An 18228-nucleotide genomic window follows, 5' to 3' on the forward strand; every position below is an offset into this window, starting at 1 on the left:
ATCAAACTGACATACACAACCCACATATACATGTCTGCAGACCTCTAAAAATAATAATGACAAAATATGGCGGTTCAGGGCCCCCGCCCTACCCTTGAATAAATAAAACGATGATACACATCAGTGGCTAGTGCCGAAACTAGGCTCCGATACAATGGAGCCTCTTCCAGCTAAGCTAAGTGGAATCCTAAGCTGACGGACTCCCAAAACCCGTACCTGTACCTGCGGGCATGAAACGCAGCCCTCCGAAGAAAGGAGGTCAGTACGACATATGTACTGAGTATGTAAAACATAACATAATACAACTGGAAGCATATATGAAGTAGAGAAACAGGGGATAAACTATCAAACTTGGAAACTTGTACCTATACTTTGTGAGTCATAAAAGCATGCATGCTCAAATTATATAATATAGCCGACCCTTTCAGGGATCCAGTGAATTATATCTGTAGTATCAGTATCAGGCCCCACGCCATCATTACCTTATTACAACACATCACCATCACATATATATACATACGTACCAGAACCTCTAGTGAAGGGCTCGGTGGATAATGTAGTGAGTTGTGCACTTTCATCCTTATCGTGTACTCGATGCTGACTCCTAATATTACTCACAATCACATTCTTTAGTTACTTTGTTACTAGGCCCTACGTACTTCCATGATGATCTTCATTATATTTACACTATATTCTGCTCATGGTCAATCCCGGAGGGTAATATTTCTTAACCTTTATTCAAGATCCTTACTCTGGACTAATTTCACCTGGTGGAGCAAGCGTACTAAACCCTCTTATCCTTCCTCGTCATTCTCATCCTTAATACCTCGCAGGCAGTCTTAAGATATTCATATCCATCAGCATTCTTCTCACCATATCAGTATCGACCTTCTAATTACCACCCATACCGCAATTTACTTATTTCCCAAAGTCAATTATACTCCTAGTTTAGTTGGATCTTATCATTACCGTGGATACAATCTCTCAAGATATACTACAACCTTATATCTCATTTTTTTTTATTTCGAAAAATATTTCGGCAGAGTTTCCTCTATATTCCTTACTATCCCAAACCTGTACTCAAGAAATACCAACAATGCCTCACAGGTCAAACATATATATATTCATATCACCGCCACACTGGGCGGACAATATCAACAACAGTATAAAATAATGGACTTACCTCATATATCCAACTCAAACTGCATCCGTTATACTTTCCTGTCTACTTTTCCCTTCAATCTTTGACTTTACATTTCAATCATATTTCAATCTTCTTACCTTATCAAGCATGCCTCCTTCACACTATGACTTACCTGTATACTGGGTAGCTTCCAATATCATCCGTCATTTTCTTCTATCGATGTCGTTCTTCAACTGAAACCAAAGGTTAGATAAAGGAATTTCATATCCTATAGCTAGGCTCTATCGCATGATCTTAGGTATGAAATAATGGTGACATCCTAAATGTCCTGTAGCCTCTTATTTATAGATGTGGTGCACGATACACCGATAAATAAGACTCTACTAGACATGGTTTGTGGACATTCCAAGAAAAACTGCTCTGATACCATTTTTGTCATGAACCAACCCCGTTGGCCGTGACAGGTGCCCGAACTAGACACTCACATATATCCCTGCTAACTATAAGTAAACCTGTCCCCGGTTTGAGTTATAATGTATTAATAGGCAATATTACATATAAGCCGATGAGGCTATCATAGCATATAAGGGCAACTATACACGCATACATATACAACCCACATTCATATATCCACAGACCTCTAAGAATAGTGACTGTAACATATGGTGGGACAGGGCCCCTGCCGTACCCCTGAATAAACAAATATACACATAGGAGGAACAATACCAAAAAGTTAGGCTCCAAAATAGTGGAGCACTTTCAACATAGCTGAGCAGAAATCCTAAGCTAGCGGATCTCCGATATGAACATCTGTACCTGCGGGCATAAAATGCATCCCCCCGAAGAAAAGTGTGTCAGTACGATATATGTACTGAGTAAATAAAGCATAACATATCATAACTGAAACAACAACTGAGATAGGGATGCATGAAACAAGTATAACAGTTAACAATTTACTATACCTGCATCTTATGAAAAGAGGGCATGTATATCATCCTCACATATCACTCCTGGCCCGCTATGGGACTCGATGTTACAATATCATCGTATATGGTATCATACTATCGTATATGGCATCATCTCATATATTAAAAGTATATCAGTATGTTTTTATATGCATGCCTATCTATCATATCCGGCCCTTTAGGGAAGGACTCGGTGAAAGAGTAGTGTACATATCATACCGCATCCGATCCATTATGGAACTCGGTTCTATTTTCATATAGTAAAAATATACCGAGGAACGTTCGGCCTGATCTATAATTTAAAACAATGCCGAGGAACGTATGGCCCGATCCATATTCTTATTATATCATCGTATATATATATATATATAGACATCCGACTCGGGACTCAGTGAATAAATTCATCACATACGGCATCATCATATGCTTCAACTTCATTGTATACTTCATACATACATATACATACCCAGCCTGGGACTCGGTGAAGGAGTAGTAAAGCTGCACCCAATATAATTTTTGGCCCATCATGGGACGCGGAGAAAGAAGGGTTACAGCATGTATGAGTAAAGTAGTGAGAAACCATATGAAACTTAAAACATCATCCAAGACTCAATGAAATAGTCAAGTGAATCGTCACTTGAAGACCGGAGTAGTAATCGTCCTGAGTACCTTCTAAATGTCGCTAGGAATCGTATCAGCTGGAGTCTCAGGAATGATAAATATGTATCGAGAAAAATCTAAACGGCTTATGGAATTGGAGACGTTCTTCATTGTAGAGACCCTTAGGAATAGGAGCTTATGCATTCAATTAGTATTCATCATATAGGAGACTGGAGGGTGATAACTCAACTACCTTAGGAGCCTTAACATTCAGAAGTAAACCAGAATTATGAGTCATGCATCATGTTTCGAGATCATGAATAGAATTAGCCCAAGCTTCATATACATATCGTTCATAACTTACGTCTAAGACATGACAAAAGAAAAGAAGGATAGCTCTACATACTTATGCCAAAAACATGCAAAGAGAAAGAAGGTAGCTTTACATACCTCTTATAGATTACCCTTCGCCATGTTTACCTCGTCTTCTTTTGAACCTATTTAACATGGAAGAAATACTAAGATTAATAACCTTCCACTATCCAACTTCCAACTCTACAACCAAGTATTCATAGGAATCATTTCCTTATCCATTTCCCTCGACTGGTTTATTACTAGTTCCGAAGTTATCGGAAATCGGGAAGCATCTCCCCTGTAACTTGACCTATACATCTACTAATCTTAGAAGACATATTACCAAAAACAACCATCAGCTATATATTCAATCAAATCACTTCAACATTACTCAATACAACTCCAAACAACTAGCTCAAAACTACGATACCAAAATAGACTTTTTAACCTTTATTTCATAAAACCTTTAAAAATACGGAACGGAGGGTCATGTGGCTGAAAATAGAAGTAACCAGACCCCTTTTAGGACACTTTCCATCCCTGCAACACTCCATCGAACCAGCTGCAACCGCAGCACCACAATCACAACACACTACCTGACTTTGCCTTAACTATAACGACTTCAATTTAGTTCCTTTCCAACGTCAAGCATCCTTATGAAATTTTCCACTTCCAACCTTATTTAAGAAATGTAATATACCTCATAAAATCATCATAAACTCCAATTTGAAATGGAAAACCTTACCTTTCCCAAAACTCGCCAAAACTCACCTCGGAAGTTCCTTTAGCGCGACTAAAACTTTGTGGCTGTTTGTTGTCCATTTGGGGCTGCTCCAAACCATAAATTTATATTAATAAAACCTTCATAACATCATGGTATACCATAGATAACTAATTCACAGAACGAAATTGGAGAACTTACCTCTTTTTTCCTCCCAAAACCGAAGCTCTCTTTCTCTAGCTTCAAGTTCTCTCTTCTCTTCTTCTTTCTAGAATTTTCTTTTCATAAAAGATGACTTATGAGATAAGGATGGAAATAAAAAGTCATAAACATACATATATAGGCTACTTTAAGGGGTGACACATGTCAAACGCTAAGTGGTAACACGTGTTAAGCCCTTGTTGGGCCAACACATTGCACCACCCCTCATGGGCTACCACGTGGCAGGTGGGGGCCCACCCCCTTTCTGTAGCTGCTGCCATGTGTCACCTCCAGATGCTGCCATGTGGCACTCCCTCTTGCTTTCATGTGTCGCTCTCTTCTTCTCCTCGTGGGTTCGTAATCTCGTCTTGCTTTACGAACCTATATAATCCTTGCCACGTAAGCTTGGTATGTACTCAACTAGTTTAAGTATGTAAGATTTTCAAGTTGATAGCTTACATAAGTAAGTCGAGTCCTACTACTCATTATTTGGTCTCCAACTTCTTTTGGATTCTTACAACACTATTTCCAATCTTCCCTATCATGATGTGTCACATTCTCCCTTCCTTAGAATTGTTTGATAGCGTTATGGACTATACGGATCCCATGGTAACTTCTAAAAAGCTTGAGAAGCTTTAAGAAACTTACGAATCCTTCTAAAAAATTAAGAAACTTTCAAGATACTTAAGAAGCTTAAGAACCTTCCAAGGTACAAAAGTATGGGGTGTAACACCTATTCCCTATGTCCACACGTAATTCCAACTTCTGCACTCTTATATTGTTACGTGAGAAAAGTATGTCTTATTCTAATAGAAAGAAATTTCCCTGTAATTTGTATAAGATCTTAAGAAAGGGTTTTAGTTCACATTCGAGGAAGAATATTCTAAAGGAGGGAAGGATGTTATGCCCCATACTTTTTTACCTTGGAAGGTTCCTAAGTTACGTATGCTTCTTAAGCTCTTAAGTTTCTTAAAAGTCTCTGAAGCTTCTTAGAAGTCACCATGTGAGGCGGATAATCCATGACATCATCAAATATCTCTAAAGAAGGGAGAATGAGATACCCTATAATAGAGAATATTGGAAATAGGGTTGTAAGAATCCGGAAGAAGTTGGAGACCAAGTAATGAGTCATAGGACTCGACTTACTTACTTAAGCTACCAAGCTTACTTAGCAAGGATTACATAGGTTCGTAAAGTAAGACGAGATTATGAACCCACGAGGGGTAAAAGAAAGTGCCATATGGCAGCAGCTGGAGGTACAACATGGCAGCAGCTGGAGCAAGGGGTGGGCCCCCACATGCCATGTGGTAGCTTAAGGATGGAAGAGATGGTGTGTTGGCCTAATGAGGGCTTGACATGTGTCACCACTTAGGGGTTGACACGTGTCACCCCTAAAGTAGCCTATATATATATTTTATGACTTTTAGGTCATATTTATCCAAATATTTCATTATTATCCAAGAAAATTCTAGAAAAAAGAGAAGAGAAATCCTTAAGCTAGAGAGAAAGAGAGCTAAGGATTTAGGGAGAAACAAAAGATAAGTTCTTCGATTTCGTTCTGTGAATTAATTATCTAGGGTATACCAAGAGGGTATGAAGGTGTTATTAATATAAATTTATAGTTTGGATCATCACCAAAAGGATAACAAACAACCACAAAGTTTCAGCCGCACTAGGAGAACTTCCGAGGCGAGTTTTGGTGAGTTTCGAGCACGGTAAGGCTTTCCATTTAAAATAGGAGTTTATGATGTTGTTATTCAGTATAATACATGTCTTAAATGAGTCTGTAAGTTTAAAAATTGTATAAGGATGCTTGACGTTAGAAACAAGCAAAATTGAAGTCATTATAGTTAAATTAGAGTCGAGTAGTGTGTTGTGATTGTGGTTCTGCGGCTACACCTGGGTTGATTATGTGTTGTGGGATGGAAAGTGTTCTAAAAGGGGTATGGGTAGTTCTGTTTTCATCCACATAAACCTCCATTTCGTATTATTAAAGGTTTATGAAATAAAGGTTAAAAACTCTATTTTGGTATCGTAGTTTTGAGCTAGTTGTTTGGAGTTGTATTGAGTAATGTTGAAGTGATATGATTGTATATAAAAAACTGCTGGTTTTTTTGGTAATATGGCTTCTAAGATTAGTAGTTGGATAGGGTAAGTTATAGGGGAGATGCTGCCCGATTTTCGGCAACCTCGGAACTAGTAATAAACTAGTCGAGGGAAATGGATAAGGAAATGATTTCTATGGATACTTGGTTGTGGAGTTGGAAAATGGAAAGTGAAAGGGTATTAACCTTAGTATTTCTTTCATGTTAAATATGTTCAAAAAAACGACGAGGCGAACATGGTTAAGAGTACTCCATAAGAGGTATGTGAAGTTACCTTCTTTCTTTTGGCATGTATTTGACATAAGTATGTGAAGCTACCTTCTTTATCTTGGCATGTTTTTGGCATAAGTATGTGAAGCTAACTTATTTCTCTTGGCATATTTTTGGCATAAGTATGTGAATCTACCTTCTTTCTCTTGGCATATTTTTGGCATAAGTATGTGAAGCTATTTTCTTTCTCTTGGCATGTCTTTGGCATCAGTAAATAGAGTTATCCTTCTTTCCTCTTGTTATGCTTTTGACATAAGTATGATGCTATTATTCTATAATTATTCACCGAGCCATGACGAGACGGGTACGATATATGCACATGATGACTCCATGAGGGAAAGTAGACAGTATGTAAACCTTATTCTTTCTCTTCTTTAGGCATGTCCTAGATGTACGTAAAAGATGATATAATCTCGGAGGTGACTCCATTCCTAAGTGTTTCTTACTCATCCTCTAATGTTGGAACTCTTTCAATAACTAAGCTATTGCTTCTCAAGTTTTTCTATACATTGGGAAATAGTAAGTATGTAAAGCTAATCTTCCTTTATTTTTGACATGATCTTTATAAAACAAATAGATGAATTGTATACGATTCCAAGGAAGTTCCTCTTGTTAAAGACACTAGGATAGCCAACTTCTTGATTCCCAAAAGATATTTGATGATGACTTGATACGAGAATATGATTCCAAAAGTTCCATTTTGACCTAATCCATAGTGGCAATCAAAAGGTACTTGATATGACTCTTGTCTTAGTTTTTGAATGATAGAAGATTTTGAGTATTCCATCGAGTCTCAAATACGATCTAAAATGCATATGGTTACTCACTATTCTACTCATGTATATGGTAACCCTTCTATCATCGAGTCCTAGGCCGGGTACGTTATCGTTCGTAGTTCACTGCATTATCCACTGAGTCCCTCACTAGAGGGCCGGGTACGCTATATGAGAACATGATAATGCAATGACATGAACAACTCACCGAGTCCCTCACTAGAGGGCCGGGTATGAATATATATATAATATATGGATCCGGCCAAAAGTTCCTCAATATTATTATATAATATATGGATCGCCCGAACATTTCTCGGCATTACTATATATTATATGGATCAGGTCGAACATTCTTCGGCATTATTATATGATATTTGGATCGGGCCGAACGTTCCTCGATATTACTATATGGTATATAGATTGGGGCATACGTTCCTAGACATTATTATATGAGACAACACTAATAGTATATAGATGCTTATGATAATAGAGTGATGTAGTTGTTACACCAAGTCCCCGAATGGGCCGGGTACGGTACGTGATGATAGTATGTACGACTTTATGTTCTAAGCTACAGGTATAATAATTTGTTAATTGTTATACTTTTCCCCTGCATCCCTATGCCAATTGTAATTTCCTTATGATATCTATGCTTATATACTCAGTACATATTTTGTACTGACCCCCTTTCTCGAGGGGCTATGTTTCATGCCTGTAGGTACAGATACACACTTTGGGGATCCTCCAACGTAGAAGTCCTGCTCAATAGTTCAAAAGCGCTCCATTGTGCTGGAGCCTAGATTTTGGTACTAACCCTCGATGTATATATTTATTTATTTATAGGTACGACGAGGGCTTTATCCCACTTTATGTTACTGTTCTTACTCTTAGAGGTTTGTGGATATGTATGTGGGTTGTATATGTGTGCGTGTACAGTTTCCCTCATATATTAATATATTATGATATCCTCATCAGCGTTTATATTATCATTCTTGTTGATACATTATAACTCAAACCGGGGACAAGTTTACTTATGGTTAGCAAGGGTATATGCGAGAGTCCAATTCGGGCATCCGTCACGGCCTATGGGGTTGGGTCGTGATAGTTAAGGTAAAATCTAATCATTTTCTACATATTTTAGAAGTGGTTTGGACATGTTATAATTTGGTAGATATGAATTGGATATAAGAAACTATGCATGTTGATATGGTTTGAGCTGTGTAAGGGGGCTGTTTTGGGTATGTTGTTGTTCTTGTTGATTTGAGAAATTAAGAGTTAAGACTTACATTGTGTTGATAATAATTAATAGGCTGCCTTAATACAGAAATGATGGAGTTAATTATAATTAATGTTAATGTTATTATTGTGGCTGATTATATAATGAGAATGGAAGAATATGATATTTCAAATTGGAATTGTAGTTGTTTTAAAGGCTAGTTATAATGTGTTATTGTTGTGTTGAATTGAAGGGTGAATTGAAGGATTAAGTATAGTTACAAATATACATTGTATGATTGTAATTATTGGGATATTATAAATTATTTCGATATAGCATGGTGGTTGTGGCCTGTTTAGAGTATTCAGAAATCTTATCTTGGATAGTGTTAATATGACATTTGAATGTGTGATTATTGATGCTATTGGTTGTTGTATGGCTGGTTGGGTGTGAGAAGAGTGAGTGACATAGGGGACGTGCTGTCCAACTATATAGAAATAAGCTACTAATGTTAAAGTACGCTTTATGCCTTTTCGTAGTTTAACTATAGTCCTGACGTCTTAATATAGGTTGAGATATTTTGGACAACGTATACTCATCGAATCACAGATTAAGCATCAAAGGTATGTAAAGCTGTCCCCTCTTTCTTTTCGCATATCTTAGATTTAAGTGATGAATGATATGAGCTTGGGGTAATTCTATTCATAAGTTCCGAGTGTAGTTCACGATCCTTATTTACTTCTTCATGTTAGAGCTCCTAATGTGATCGATCTATTTCCCCTCTCTCCCTCTATATATTGGATAGTAGCTGGTGTATACAAGTTCCTATTCTAAGAGACTCTATAATGATTAATGTCCTTAACTTACAATAGTCGTTTGCATTATCTCTACTTCAGTATGATCATTTTTATTGTATTTTATTCTTTACATACTCAGTACAAAAATCATATTAACCCCCATTCTTTGAGGGGAGGTGGGGCTACATTTCATGCCTATAGGTATAAATACTCACTTTGGTGATTTGCCAGCTTAGGACTTCTATTCAGTTGTCTTGGAGTCCTCCATTGTCCCAGAGCTTAGATTTTTTGGTGTAGATCATTTTGATGTATATATATGTTTATCCAAAGGTACGACGGGTCCCTGTCCCGTTATATATTACTGTTGATAAACTTAGAGGTCTGTAGACACACGTGTGGGTTGTGTATAGTTGTTGTTCGGTTATGTTAGCATGACTTATTTTGGGACATTCTCATACATAGTGAAAGTCTTGTCGATTTGCGTGTATATGCATATTTTGAGATATTATATATGGTGGTAGCCTTGTCGGCTTGCATATATGTTTAGGGATATTTCCGTATGTATTAACAGCCTTGTCGGCTCAAGTATTATGATATTTTGGTTGATTGTGACTTCTCAGGAGATAGGTTACTATGATATATGTATGTAACGTTTTGAGATGACATTATATTTTCACAAAGCCTCCATATTATGTTTAGTTTCAGTTTGATGATATCTAACAACTATGTACACGATTTTCCATCTTAGGCACTAGTGACGGCCTACGGGGATGGGTCGTGACATATATAGAAATACAAAACCAATTTCTAAACCAACTAGGAAAATAAAATTAAGCACTCTTCACACTCACTCATCACGAACTGTACTAAACTACATGGTCTGTGATCCTATTATGTGGTGTTTAACTTGGCTCCTACTATTTAGCTTTCATCTCTTCATGGGCACCCATCATGCCTCGTGGTGATGACTATGATCGATACTAGATTCTATGGTGATAGCCTTTGACAAATTTCCACTTTCTTTCATCAACCTCTATGAGCAATTACTACAGTTTGTAGTGGGCTTCATGGGCCGTAATTGGTTATATAGAGTTACACTTAGCAAAATCTACAGCATTTGCCTCTCCATAGACTTAGCATTACGGTAACCACCACAATCCATGCAAGGTATTATGGTCTGTGGTGGGTTCCATTAAGATTTACTTCATCAAAATTTTATCAGCATTTTTCTCTTATCATCAATACTACTCCAGTTACCACGGCCCGTGTAAGGCACTACTGTCCATGGTAGGGCTCGTATTTCTCAGTCCTCAGCCAAATAGTACTCAGATCCACAAAATCATCAAATATTGTGCACGACTTAGTTTTCATGCAACATAAACAAAACATATATCATATTGTCAAAAACATGCTTGCAACGTAATCTAATTCACCATTTTGAGTATCAAAAATATCGCAAATACATGATACATCACATTTCTATTGGGTTGATCGGAGCCTAAAAAAGTTAGTTAGATTCTTTATCTTTATTTTTTAGTACGCTTGTGTACATATTTACATTTACTTCTTGCCCTGCCAATGGTTATGATCTTTTACTCGCATTTCAGTTTACTTTTGTTTAGCTTAGTCAATCATCCTATGATGCCTACTAGGTACATTTTATTTGGTACTCATACTATACTCTACATCTATTTTTGTGATACAGGTTTGAGTACTAGCTGCCAGCATTGATTCGAGCTAGCTGCAGTAATATCGGAGGTGAGGGTGAGCATATTGCATCCTAGATTTACCCATCTTCATATGTATATAGATTATTTCTTGTCATAGTAGGTGCTATCATGACTTGAGAGATTGGGTTGTGACAAATAGGAATTAGAGCCTAAGGTTTATCGATCTCTTTTGTACTTGCGCTACTCTTTTACAAGATTGCTCGCTGGAGGTAGAGGATGACCTCGGGGTTGTGCCAAGAATGCAGCACCATCCTAGGACCAAGAGAAGGATTCAAATACAGAGTTGGAGCCACTAGTAGCTCCAGTATATTAGCAGCCAGTAGGCCCGGGACCAGCCCACCCACGGCCCGAGCCAGCTACAGCTTTGGACCTACAAGCATTGTTCTCCTAGATTTTGGCTGCCATTGGGGGTATGCGGCAGGCCCAAGATCTAGTGTGCAGGACCAGCCTGTACAAAAGGCACCAGTCGATCAGTAGCCACCGGTACTTGCCTCACCTGAATGATTTGAAGGGCATCATGCCTCTTAGGGATCAGAAGATGCTCAGGGGTTCCTTAGACTATCGCTACCAAGGTTTTCTAGGGCTATGGGTGAGTCTTCCCACTAATTCCTACTTACTTGCCGCGAGCGGCTACAGACCTTGGGTTTAGTAGAGTAGAGAGCAGCTGACTTTACTACTTATCAGCTAGATGGTCCTGCCCAGCAGTGATGGCAAACATACTTAGAGACCAGGCCAGCTGGGTGCCCACTAGTGACATGGGATAAGTTTTTAAAGGCCTTCTTTGCCCAGTTTACCCCAAGAGAATCATAGATCAGCTCTGAGATTAGTTTTCATAATTAGAGAAGGGCTCTATGATAGTATCAGAGTATGAGTCCCGATTCCACGAGATCTCTAGGCATTCTGCCATGATCTTACCCATAGTGGAGGAGAGTTTTTTGTGCTTTGTCATAGGATTTAGGCTCCACCTGCGGATTGAGACTCAATATTTAGTCTTAGCAAGACACTTATTTTTAGAGGTGGTAGAACATGCTCGCAGGCTCGAGCAGCTCTATCACGAGGCGTAAGGGGGCAGCGGCAAGAGAGCTAGACAGGATGATAACTATTATGGGCGCTGCTTTAGACCTCGGGGAGTCCTATGATATATCTCTCCAAAGATTTCAGTTGGGTCAGTCCAACCGCCCTTCCAAGCCTATCTTTAGACTTATGAGGGTGATCAGCATTGTCAGGTTAGCTCTAGTGCTTATTCGAGTCAATGTCGAAGTGGTTCATTGGAGGGTTCTTCTGGCCGAGGTGGATGACCTCCAGCTTTCAATTGAAATTCATAGGGGGTGCTATAAGTGCAGAAAGCTAAATTATTAGTCCTGCAAGTTCCCTTACCACAGGCTAGCTTTACCAACTCCATAGGCAGATAAACTTGTGCCAGCACCAATACCTTCAGTTAGAGGTGGAGGCCAGGGTATGGACCCTAGGGGTGGTTATCAGGGTGTATAGGGAGGTCATTAGGGAGTCTAGGTAGGAGTTGAGAAGAGGTTGAGGGCTTGGACGATGTGATCACATGTGTGATTTTATTATGCCATTATCCCAAATCTGCTTTATTTGATCTAGGCTCCATTTATTCTTATATACTCGACCGAGTATGATCTCGGAACCACTAGTTGAGCTGGTAGGTGATTCTTTAGTAGTGGATCAGGTCTTCAGATCCTGTGTGGTGACTATTTAAGGGCGTGATACTAGGGTTGATCTCATTTTGCTTAATATGGTGTATTTTGATTTGATTTTGGCATGGACTAGTTGTCCCCTCAGCGTGCGGTCTTGGATTGCTATTCTAAGATTGTTACCTTAGCCATGACTGGTATCCCACCCGTGGTGTGGCAGGTTTTTTGATTTCACACGCGGGTTGGGGTGATTTCTTTTGTTTGGGATAGGAGGTTAGTGGCTAGCGGGTGTTTCTCATACTTTTCTTGTCTTATAGATGTCAGTAGGAAGGGTCCTATAATTGATTCAGTACCTTCAATCCAAGAGTTTGCAAATGTGTTTCCTGCCGATATGCCTAGCCTCCTTCCTAACCACTATATTGACTTTGTTATTGATGTAGAGCTGGGTACTTATCCTATTTCCATCCCACCGTACCATATAACCCCCACAGAGCTCAAAGAGCTCAGTGTTCAACTTCAGTATCTCTTGGATAAGGGATTCATTTGGCCTAGAGTATCGCCTTGGGGTGACTCAGTTCTATTCATTAAGAAGAAAGATGGTACTATACGGATATTTATCAATTATAGGTGTTATACCCCATACCTTTATGCTTCAGAACATCTTCTTAAGCTTCTTGAAAGTTTTCCCATGACCCAGATTATCTATAACATGATTAAATAACTCTAAGAAAGGGAGGACGTGACGCCCCTTAAGAGTGAAGGTTGGAAATAGGTCTATAAGGATTTGAAATGAGTTAGAGGCCAAAATAACAAGTCGTAGGACTCGACTTACATACGTAAGCTACCAACTTGGACGACTTACATAACTAAGCCAGTGGAGTACATGTTGAGCTTACGTAGCAAGGATTACATAGGCTCCTAAAGTAAGACAAGATTACGAAGCCACAGGAGAGGCGAAAGGAGGCGTAGCACCTAATCGGAAACAAGCAGGTGATGCACCTACTTTGACTAAGTAGGTGATGCACCAACTTGGACCAAGTAGGTGACACACCTACTTGAGGTGGGTCCCACATCGCCACGTGGTAGCATGTGATTGGTTGCATGAGGTGACGTGGTGCCTAAGGGTGTGACATGTGTCACCATTAGGGGATGCCATATTTCAATCTCCAAAAAGGCATATATATATGTATGGATGACTAGGAACTTCATTGTTTATCCTTTTCTACACTTGCAAATTGAGAGAAAAGTTAAGAGGGAGAAGAGAGGAGCTACGGCAGCACCTAGAAGTTGGTAAGTCTCTAATTTTTTTTCTGTCAATTAATTATCTACGGTATTCCTCAACTACGTGGGTGTGTATATATGTATATTATGATGCCTACGGAACCATATTTTCAGTTCTACACTTGGAAAACTAAGATAAGCTTAAAGAGAAAACGCTATGGAACAGACCCGTTTTTGAATTAAACTGTTGTTAGTAATACAAGTATAACTCCTTGTCTAAGGCTTCGTTTCAATTGATTCAAGATGTTTTAGAAATCTATTTCATAGGGATATAACTTTCATTTAGACTCTAAAACCCAGTTTTGCTTTTCTCTACTCGAAAAAGGGTGGTGAAGCATGGGGGAGCTGCTGCCAAGATTTCATTTTAGAAATTCTACAAGGACTGCTGTTGGTATTTGGGGCATATCATTTTGTACAAAATTGATGTAGGGGTGATTCAAAATATTTTGTGACCCTAATACACATGTCTATAACTTTCATTGAGGACACAAATCCTTTTTCCCTCAATTACCCCTTCGGAACGAAGTGACAATACAAGACAGTAGGCTGTCCAGAATCCACGTTTTGATAATTTTGGCGAGTTTGATGAGTTTAGGTTAAAGTAAGGGTTTTCCTTTCAATTTGGGGTTTATGGTGTTGTTATGAAGTGTATTATATGTTGTTTAAGTGGCTGGAAATGTGAAAACATCATAGAAATGCTTGACGTTCGAAACAAACTAAATTGGAGTCACTATAGTTGAATTGTCGTCAAAGTATAGTGTTGTTCGTGTGAGGTGCTGCTTCAGGGGTGTGGCATGTTGTTGAAGGGCCTAAATGTGTTCTAAAATGGGTAGGTGTGCTGCGGGTTGAAGCTACATGACCCCTCATTTTGTATAATTAAAGGTGTTACAAAATAAAGGCTAGACACCCTATTTTGATATCATAATTTTGAGCGAGTCGTTTGGAGCTTATGTTATATATTGTTGGTGTGAATTGCTTAATCATATGCTGCAGGTTGTTTTTGTTGGTTGGCTGTAGTGTTTAAAGATCTAATTGGAAATTTGGATAGGGCACATTATAGTGGAGGTGCTACCCAATTTTCGTTAACGTCTTAACTAATTAAAGAACTAGTTGAGGAAACAAACAAGGAAATAGGTTCCATGAATATTAAGGTGCAACCTAAGATGCTGGAAAGTTAAGAGTGATTGATATTCGTATTACTTTCATGTTGAATAGGTTCAAAGAACGACGAGGCAAACGGGATAAAGAGTAACTCATAAGAGGTATGTGAAGCTTTCTTTTGGCATGTTTTTGGCATGAATATGTAAAGCTATTCTTCTCTTTTTTGGCATGTCTTAGACATAAGTAATGAATGGTATGTATATGAGCTTGGGGTAATTCTATTCATAAATTCCAAGCATGAGCCATGAGTTTCATTGACTTCGTGATATTAAAACTCCTGTAGTAATTGAGTTGTTACCTTTTAGGGCTTCTATATGACGAAAGGTGGTATGTGTAATGCCTGTCTCTTCTTCCCTTTGGAATGTCTTAAATGTAAGTGAATTGAGGTAAGATAAGAGTGTAAAGGCAGTTCCAGTTGTAAGTCCTGAGTATCACTTATGACTTGAGTTCCCTCCTAAATTCTAAGAGTCTTGAAGTAGTTAAACTACGACCCTCGAGCCTTCTATAGGCTGAATAGTTTTGGGATGTGTAAGCTCCTATACCTAGGGGCTCTTAAAAATGCTTTATGATGACATCTAAGGGATGTTTGATATGTTATAGAGTTTTGCATGCACGTATATGCATTATTATATATATATGGATTGGGCCGGACGTACCTCAGCACATTTTGCTATGTAAGGATCGAGACGTACGTTTCACGATAGATTATGCATTATACGGATTGGGCTATTGTACCTCGGCATTATTATGCATTATACGGATTGGGCCATCGTACCTCGGCATCATCATGTAATATATGGATCGGGCCATCGTACCTCGGCATTATCATATGATATACGGATTAGGCCGTCGTTCCTCGGCATTATTACACGATATGTGGATCAGGCCGTCGTTCCTCGGCATGTGCTTGCTGTATACATTAATCAGGTTGTACGTTCCACAGTGCTAATAATATGCATATGCCTATCATGATAGATGATGTGTTTGTAACATCGAGTCCCCGAACGGGCCGGATATGATATGTGATAATGGTATACATGACTTTATTTTATGAGATGCAGGTACAGTACCCTATTAAATGCGATACTTAGTTTCTTGTATCCCTGTTTCAGTTGTTATCTCAGTTATGTATGCTTATATACTCAGTACATGTATCGTACTGACCCCCCTTTCTCTAGGGGGCTGCGTTTCATGCCCACAGGTACAGATGTTCATTTCGGAGATCCGCCAGCTTAGGATTTCCGCTCAGCTATGTTGGAAGTACTCCACTATTTTGGAGCCTAGCTTTTGGGTACTGGTCTTGCGATGTATATATTTGATTATGTAGGGGTACGGTGGGGGTCTTGTCCCGCTATATGATGTCGTTTCTATTCTTAAAGGTCTGTACACATATGTGTGTGGGTTGTTTAGGAGTTTATTTGAGTTATGCCTATGCGATATGTTGTAAAAGCTATTATGTTGTGGCAGCCTTGTCGGCTGGCTTTCCCTTTCATGACATGATGCAAATGAAAGAGGCTACACATGTATGAATATTTTATCACCCACTGGGTTCATGTGTTTGGTTCCTATATCTAGAAGGCTATATGAACATGAAAAAGTTTTAACCTATTGAGGTTTGACTATAGTCCAATTTGACTATAGTCGACAGATAGGTACATGGGGGTCCAAGTCGGACCCAAGTCGCGGTCCACGGGGTTGGGTCATGACAGAAATGGTATCAGAGCAGTTCGTCCTTGGAGTGTCTACAAACCGTGTCTAGTAGAGTATTGTTTATCAGTTGTTGTGCACCACATCTATAGACAGGAAGCTACAGGACATTTAGGATGTTACCTTTCTTTCATATCTACGATCGTGCGATAGAGCCGAGTCATAGGGAATGAAATTCCTCATACTAACTTGTGATTTCAGTAGAAGGACAACATTGATAGAAGGAGGTGACTAATAATATTGGATGTTACAAAGCACGCAGGTAAGCAAAGGCACGAAGGACCTATGTCAGGTAAGGTGTTGCAATATGATTGATATATAAAGTTGAAAAATGAAAGGGAAAGTATACAAGAAAGTGTAACAAGTGCAGTTCGAGTTGATATATGAGGTAAGTCCCTTTCCATACGGTTAATTGTGGGCGACCTATATGGCTGCGATATAAGATGATATGAATATATATGTGTGCCCTGTGTGGCTGCGGTATGATATGATTTGAATATATACATGCATGCCCTGTAAGGCACTGTTGGCATTTCCTGCATACAGGGGTTGAGATAGGGAGAAATACAAAGGAAACTTCGCCCAAAGTTTCCTAGAAATAAAAAGAGAATGAGATACAAGGCTGTGGTATATCTTTAAAGGTCGTGCCCACAATAATGATGAAATTTGGATAGACCACGAGTATGGATGACCTCAAGAAATAAGTTAATTGCTGAATTGATGGCAATAAGAACTAAGAGGTTGGTATTGATATGGTAAACCGAAGTTAGAAAAGACTTGTGACCCTAGAAAAATGATGTAGAGAAGACCGGTAGTTCGGGATAGAACGATATATTGAGGCACTGACGGAATTGATATACAGGGATAAGACTAACTAAGAAGGATAAGTAACCCATAGTAAGGATCGTGAAAAAGGTTAAGAAGTGTTATACTATGGGATATAATACGAACAGGATGTGATGTGAATATAACGAGGATCGTTATGAAAATAAGTAAAGCCTAGTGAGAAAGTGGCTGAAGATAGGATGTGGTCCGTGTAATGAGGATATAAGGGTAACTTGGGAGGTGCAGCTTGGCCTACCGGATCAGCTGCTGGGTCATCGTCTTCTTCGGTAGCTATGCACCCCATGGGGAAGGATGCAATCATACCAGCACTAACGCATCGGATCCCATCAGAACTCCAAAGTTAAGCCTGTTTTGGTGAGAGTGGTACTAGGATGGGTAACCTCCTGGGAATCCCTATGCGGCTGTGACATGAGATGATATGGATGTATGTATACGTTGGCCTTGCATGGCATTGTGGTATAAAGAAGTGTTGTGGATATGTGATTCCACCGTGAAAGATGATAAGACCCTTTGGGATAGGGGATGTAGCTTTACAAAAGAAATGATACAACCTACGAATGGAGGTATGCCAAGAGTAAAACCAGGTGATTACTTGATAAAAGAAGTCGGTAGTAGCCATGTAACTAACATACTCGAATACATTAAAGGAAGGTATAAGATGGTTTGAAGCAAAACCTTTAAGGTACAATCAGTACTAAGGAC

At 39.0% G+C, this 18228-nt stretch overlaps 1 pseudogene; it reads left to right on the plus strand.

Moving 5' to 3' along the window:
• The first annotated feature begins 17815 nt into the window (after positions 1–17815).
• Positions 17816–17933, plus strand: LOC129888189 (5S ribosomal RNA; annotated as a pseudogene).
• The last annotated feature ends 295 nt before the right edge of the window (positions 17934–18228 follow it).

Source organism: Solanum dulcamara, chromosome 4 (genome assembly GCF_947179165.1).
Source record: "Solanum dulcamara chromosome 4, daSolDulc1.2, whole genome shotgun sequence".
NCBI classification, from domain to species: Eukaryota; Viridiplantae; Streptophyta; class Magnoliopsida; order Solanales; family Solanaceae; genus Solanum; species Solanum dulcamara.